The following is an 8,053-nucleotide window of genomic DNA, read 5'->3' as shown; positions in this document are numbered from 1 at the left end:
AATATCTGGCAATAGTGAGCATAACTACTTTGGTATGCGCCGTGAATCTAATCTGAGTTGAAGACATGTTGTTACTTTATATGTGGCTTCTTTAAGCTTAGCACAGATGAAAATAAAGTAGGAATGAAAAATATGTCATAACAAAACAACAACAATGTTTTATTACTGCTTATACTTATGCCACAAATATAATGGAAATACTAATTAAAGTACTATGGGGTCAGAAAGGAAACAGACACAGATGATGTCTCTATGTACAGATCTGATGGTGACAGTGTACATGAAGGTAAATGAAAGACAAGGCACAGTGGATATTTGTAATCCCAGCATTTAGGAGGCTAGACAAGGAAATAACCAAAATTAATTACAAAAAGAGAATGGTGAATAATCCATTAGCATAATAGAATTCCAGATGATTTATTTAAAAATATTTTTCAAAAGGATATGGTGGCACACACCTTTAGTCCCATCAATCAGGAGGGATACATACATACATACACACACAGACATGCATGCATACAAACAGACATACAGAAACATACATGTATGTATATAAATGTATATGCTTTTATAAAAAATGTATGGCATTGAAAAAGGTAGAGAACAGTGACAACTTGTCTCTAGAAAACAGAAACAATTATCTTTTTTTTTTTTTTTTTTTTTTTTTTTTTTTGGTTTTTCGAGACANGGTTTCTCTGTATAGCCCTGGCTGTCCTGGAACTCACTTTGTAGACCAGGCTNGCCTCTAACTCAGTAATNCACCTGCCTCTGCCTCCCGAGTGCTGGGATTAAAGGCGTGCACCACCACTGCCCAACTGAAACAATTATCTAATATTTGGTGGGTTTAAATTCTTTGGTTTATAAAATAGGGTAATAATTTGACCTATTTTATAAACTTTTTAACAAATACTCATTGGAAAATATTTTGTAAATATTGGCTTCAATTTTTGTGGCAGGATTCTTAAGAATGAGAAGATTATGTAAGAAGTCAAGTGTAGCTGAGATACAAAGTGCATCTTTGCTATTAGAAGTGAAAAAGTCTGAAGATCCATGACACAAGGAGACTGGAATCAATACTTCTGGAAAGGATTATTATTACAAACAATGCCGGGACCTTATTCTGGCTGAGAACCTAATGTTCACTAAACACTGTGCTGAGCACATCAAGTGTCTATTGCACTTTAGATATCACTATGGAATTCATTAGCCAAACAAAACAAAACAAGAAAAAGAAAAAGAAAAAAGAACCTGGACTAGAAAGGTTAAGTGATTCTGTCCAGACTGACCCTATCACAACTTTTACTGAAGGATGATACTGAAGGATCAGGACTTGGCCAGGCTTACTTAAAGCCATTTCCTTACTAACTATGAATCTGTAATACACATAACAAAGGCATAGATTATAAAACCGACTAGTTGAGAAGGAAAAGGACAAGTAGTGTATAAAAGTATTATACCATCTACTGGCAAGACAACAGCCAATAAGGAAAGGACACCATTAAACAAATGCATATATATATATATATATATATATATATATATATATATATATATATATATTAGTTTTACTTTAAGTACATTGATATTCTTATGTGTTACTTCTATATAATAAAGTTAATTTTGTGATTTTAACACTTAAAATTAAGTCTAATGCTCATGACAGTATATTCTGAAAATCAATACATTGTTCCCATTTGAATTTCTAATCTATGGCAAGGAGGATGGGGTTAATTATCACCTAAGTAAAAATAATCAAAGACACCAAATCAAAGATATATACCAAATGCTTTCGTTTCACATCAATGCATATCAGACAAACATAAAAATGTTAGTTTCACCAATAAATTAAGAAGTATGTTTTATTTCAAATTATCTGATTCAAATCTAAAAGACAGTATGTAGCCGGGCAGTGGTGGCACATGTCTTTAATTCCAATACTTGGGAGGCAGAGGCTGGCATATTTCTGAGTTCAAGGCCAGCTTGGTCTACAGAGTAAGTTCCAGGACAGCCAGGGCTATACAGAGAAACCCTGTCTCAAACAACAACAACAACAACAATAAAAGACAGTATGTATGTACCTGAATGTACCTTATTTGCTCTGGAGTGCCTCCCTGATGTGGCATTGGTTATAGACCATGCTGCTTCTTTTCTGGTACAACATTCTGCTTTCTGGAGGACCTCAATCAAAACAGGAAAAACTCTCTTGTGATTGGGTTACCTCACTTAGGATGATATCATCCAGATCCATTTGCCTAAGGATTTCATAAATTCATTGTTTTCAATAGCTGAGTAGTACTCCATTGTGTAAATGTATCACATCTTCTGTATCCATTCCTCTGTTGAGGGATATCTGGGTTCTTTCCAGCTTCTGGCTATTATAAATAGGGCTGATATGAACATAGTGGAGCATGTGTTCTTATTACAGGTTGGAACTTCTTCTGGATATATGCCCAGGAGAGGTATTGATCGATGTTCTGGTAGTACTAGGTCCAGAGAAACTGCCAGACTGATTTCCAGAGTGGTTGTACCAGCTTGCAATCCCACCAAAAATGCAGGAGTGTTTCTCTTTCTCTACAACCTCTTCAGAATCTGCTGTCACCTGAATTTTTGATCTTAGCCATTCTGACTGGTGTGAGGTGGAATCTCAGGGTTGTTTCTATTTGCATTTCCCTGATGATTAAAGATGTCTCTTCTATTCTGTTGCTGATGCTCGCATCTATGGTTCCTGATTTCTTTCCTAGGGTTTCTATCTCCAGAGTTGTCTCCCTTTGGGTTTTATTGTTTCTACTTCCATTTTAGATCTTGGATGGTTTTGTTCAAGTCCCTCACCTGTTTGGTCATGTTTTCCTGTAATTCTTTAAAGGATTTTTGTGTTTCCTCTTTAAGGACTTCTACCTGTTTAGTAGTGTTCTTCTTTATTTCTTCAAGTGAGTTATTAATGTCCTTCTTAAAATCCTCTACCAGCATCATGAGATATGATTTTAAATCTGAATGTTGTTTTTCGGGTGTGTTGGGGTATCAAAGACTCACTGTGGTGGGAGTACTGGGTTCCAATGATGCCGAGTGGTCTTGGTTTCTGTTAGTAAGATTCTTATGTTTGCTTTTCGCCTTCTTGTAATCTCTGATGTTAGATGTTCCAGCTGTCTCTGGCTGGAGCTTGTTCCTCCTGTTAGCTTCTCTCAGCACTCCTGGGAGTCCTTCTCTCACTTGAGTCCCAGTGATCAGAGAACTCTCTGCAGGCAAGCTCTCCTCTGGCAGGGAAGGTATGCAGAGGGTCTCAGTTCTGCCTCCTGGCTAAGGATGAAGGCTGGAAGGGCACCTGTTCAAGAAGCTCTGTTGTTTCGGCGGCCTGTGTGCTCTCCTGTGTGCCTGTGTGGACTGGTCTCTGAGAGACATGGGACGCAAGATGGCGATCTCACCTGAGTCACACGGTTCTGGTCCCCCCCCCCCCTTTTTTTGTTTTTTTGAGACAGGGTTTCTCTGTATATAGCCCTGGCTGTCCTGGAACTCACTCTGTAGACCAGGCTGGCCTCGAACTCAGAAATCCACCTGCCTCCCGAGTGCTGGGATTAAAGGAGTGTGCCACCACACCCGGCTTCCTGGTTTCGCTTTTAATAGTCAAAAGCAGCATATATTTGGCACACTCAGCAAAAACAGATTTGTAGAGATAATAGTACTTGGTTGGGTTACATGGTACAAAAGGAACCAGGAAGAGTTAGGACTCTTTTGTGAGCTACATTTTAAAAGGCAAAGTTTTGCATTTTTGCTATATATTTGTAAGTTTATGTTCCTCTAAATTACTGGCAGATTTTCATTATTTCTGCCTAAGAAGATGTTGTCTGATTCCTGGAAGCTGTAGTCATGGGTGTTTGCAGGATGTTCAAATTTGGACTCTAGGCCTGGCAATTGCATAGCAAGTTCTTTTAAACCTGGGAACCATCTGTCTTGTCACCAGAACTGTAGTTTATAAAGAGTTTAATACAGATTTAAACATGGACATTAAGGGTGGAGAAACACATGCAAGCATGATAGGCATGAGAGAAGAAGAGATAGATATGGGGAAGTGAGCTATGTAAACCAAAGACAAAAGTGAGTCTGGGCCAACAAGAGATGGTGTGAAAAACTTTTAATTAATTAATAAACTAATTAATAATTACATTAATTTATTCTGTGTAGGTATGTCTATATATGTTAGTATGCATATATGGAGGTCAGAGGACAATGAGTGGGGGGCGGGGGATCGTCATCCAACCACATAGGTTCTGGTGATAGACCTTGGGTCCTCATGCTTAACGACAAGTGTTTTAACCCTCTTTAAAAATCACATTTATTGCCAGGCGTTGTAGCACATGCCTTTAATCCCAGCACTTGGGAGGCAGAGGCAGATGGATTTCTGAGTTAGAGGCCAGCCTGGTCTACAGAGTGAGTTCCAGGACAGCCAAGGATACACAGAGAAACCCTGTCTCAAAAAAACAAAAAACAAAAGCAAAAACAAATCACATTTATCAGGGTCCCTTCAGCAAAATCTTGCTGGCGTATGCAATAGTGTCTGCGTTTGGTGGCCGATTATGGGATGGACCCCCGGGTGGGGCAGTCTCTGGATGGTCCATCCTTTCGTCTTAGCTCCAAACTTTGTCTCTGCAACTCCTTCCATGGATATTTCATTCCGTATTCTAGGGAGGAATGAAGTATCCACACTTTGGTCTTCCTTCTTGATTTTCTTGTGTTTTGGAAGGTGTATCTTGGGTATACAAGGTTTCTGGGCGAATATCCACTTATCAGTGAGTACATATCTCCTGCGAGGCTTTGCCAGTGCCTGGCAAATACAAAAATGGATGTTCACAGTCATCTATAGAATGGAACACAGGGCCCCCAATATAGGAGCTAGAGAAAGTACCCAAGAGCTGAAGGGGTCTGCAACCCTATAGGTGGATCAACAATATGAACTAATCAGTACCCCCAGAGCTCATGTCTCTAGCTGCATACGTAGAAGATGGCCTAATCGGCCATCATTGGGAAGAGAGACCCCTTGGTCTAGCAAACTTTATATGCCCCAGTACAGGGGAACGCCAGGGCCAAGAAGTGGGAATGAATGGGTAGGGGAGCAGGGCGGGGGGTTGGGGGAGGGTATAGGGGACTTTTGGGATAGCATTTGAAATGTAAATGAAGAAAATATCTAATAAAAATGTGGGAGGAAATCACATTTATTATTTTTGTGTGTGTGAGTATACAGGAGTTGTATATGTGAATGTTGGAGAAATTATTTAATCCCAACTCAAGATTTCTACCCTGTCTTTGACCATTTAGTTCTCAGATAAAAGACACATACAACCTTTATATTTACAATAAGTCTTAATTAGCACAAGAGTATGCCCTCCCCCAGCCTTGAGCAGGCTGAATCAGACCTTGTTTTTCCCCACAGTCAGCGAGTCCACCTAGAATGAGGTCTTCTGACCTAGGTAAAGTCTATTGTCTGCCACATCTGCAGCTTCCTGCAAGATGCTACTACCTGCTGAGCAGCTCAGCCTGTTTTCCTGATGAGATCCTGACATAGCAATGAAATCCTGGCATAGTTGGGGATGGGCTTCCTCTCTTTTTAAGTTCAGACTCAAAAGGTAAACATTGGGCCTTGATCAGAAACTTTGTCTTGGTCTCATTCTTCTCTTGCCATCCATCCCATACAGCCCCAGCTTTCCTCTTAAGAACCCAGTTTTCCATAGCCACTGACAGCTACAGGAGGTGCCTGAACAAGGGACCTAAACATGGAAAGGCTGACTGAGGGATGCTGTCTTGGTGGAGCTCCAACAGAAAATGGAAGAAGATGGTATCAAGCAGGGTAAGCAACTTATAGTATTGATGTGAGTGCTAGCCTTAAACTTCATCTTTTTGAAACTGTTGCTGTAGGTGCAAAAGGATACAGGCTAAATTGGGACAGTGTCAACCCAGCGCTTATTCCACTTAAGGGTTGACAATGGAAAATGGGATTGGAAAATTCTAAACTGGCCTTTGTCCACAGACTTCTAGAGCTGCTTCAGGTGAGAGGGGTAGGGTTTGAACAACAATTGTTAGAAGACTTTTTATATCAGATAGATTCTTGCTGCCAAGAATAAAGAACTTTAGATAAGAGAACCTGGAAGAAAATTGGAGAAGCTCTGAAAAACACCCAGGCAGATAATATCACGCTCTGTCTCTGGGCGCTCATAGAAGATGCTATTGATGAAGAAGAGACCTCACAGGTGTCAGGGAGAGCTTGAAGAATTTCAGGAAGATTCCTGCCAAAGAGGGCTATCTCAGAAAAGGGCCCTTTAAACCCTAAATTAGAAAGTTATAGAGATCCTAATGATGAGCTAACATGAGAAGAGGAAGCTCATTCAGAGAAAGGAGCTGCCAAATATTATGATGAGGACTTGCCTCCTTACACACCTCCTGCTCCTCCTATGGCCTCTACTGCAGGAGATGCTGCCCAGATGAACATGCAACTAAATAAATTAGAGTTTGAAGTTAAGTTGCAGAAATTGATTAATGAGCTACAGGAGCTAAAAAAAAAGGGTGTCAAGTATAGGGAAGAACAGCTATTTTGACATACACACAAATCGCTGCTAGAAAGAGCTATGAGTCAGACTTGCGGGAAAGGACAGGATACATCTGATGTGCTAGCTTTCCCTATAGTTGAGATAACTGACCAGCAGAACAATAGAGTCAGACAATATCAGACTTTGGAGTTCAAGGTGATATAGGAGTTAAAAACAGCTGTAGCACAGTATGGCCCTACAGCTCCTTTTACATAAGCTTTATTGGATACTATGATTGAGTCAAATTTCACCACCCAAGATTGGAAGACTCTATGTAATGCTATGTTGTCTGTAAGAGATTTCTTAGTTTGGAGTTCTGAATGGCATGGAGCCAGTAAGAGAACTGCCATGTTGAATACTTAGACAGAAAATCCAGATGAGGATACTGACATGCTTTTAGGAGAAGGTCAATATAAAGACAATGCAAATGAGATTGGGTTTCCTGTTGGAGTGTTTGTGCAGGTTGCAATGTCTTCCTGCCACATTTGGAATCAGTTACCGACTAAAGCAGATCTCAGTGGAAATTTAGCCACTATTAGACAGGCCCCTAACGAACTTTTCCAGAACTTTGTGGATAGGCTACCACAAGCAGCTAGTAGAATTTTTGGAGTTTCTCAATCAAGAAATTATTTTATTACACAATTGGCTTATGAGAATGCTAATGCTGCATGTCTTGCCACTATTCAATCATACAAAGCACAGACAGAGTTAGCTGGGTATATTTGCCTTTGTACAGAGATTGGGCCTTCATATTATCAGGGCTTGGCTATGGCCTCTACTTTGCAAGGAACCACTGTGCTTGCACAGAAATGAGGGGATTACTGTATGTTTTAATGTGGAGGTTTGAGTAATTTTAAAAATGATTGTCCTAGGAATAGAGGTGCTGCAAGTGAGCAATCAGGCTATGCTCCAGGAGTTTGTCCTCAATGTAGAAAGGGTAACCACTGGGCCAAGGAACATAAATCTAAGACAGATATTCAGGGTCATCCCATGTCAGGAAATGAGCAGAGGGGCCAGCCTTAGGCACATAGATGTCCACAGCAAGCAGCTTATGGGGCCATGAAGCTGCTGCCAGGCCAGCAAAATCCGGTTTTGAACTTATCAGGGAAACCCCAGGAAGTGCAGGATTGGACCTCTGTTCCACCACACACATGGTATTAACCCCAGAGATGGGAGTTCAAACCATGCCTACAGAAGTTTTTTACTTTTACGTGCAGAAACTTGGAGATTTCTTCTAGGACAAAGCAGTTCTATTGTAAAAGGACTGCAGATTTATCCAGGTGTTATAGTTAATGATTATAAGGGAGAAATTAAAATTTGGCTGCTTCCTCTCATGGTATTATAACTATACCTGCTAACCCAAGAATTGCTCAATTTATCTTAGCATCTACTACCTTCCAGATTTGTTAAGAGTGAGAGAAGACAGATTGGCTTTGGTTCTTCTAATGTGTACTGGGCTCAGTCTACTACTAGTAAGAGAG

The sequence above is a fragment of the Mus caroli genome, chromosome 10 (assembly GCF_900094665.2).
Source record: "Mus caroli chromosome 10, CAROLI_EIJ_v1.1, whole genome shotgun sequence".
NCBI lineage: Eukaryota > Metazoa > Chordata > Mammalia > Rodentia > Muridae > Mus > Mus caroli.
Note: the sequence above shows the minus strand (reverse complement) of the source record.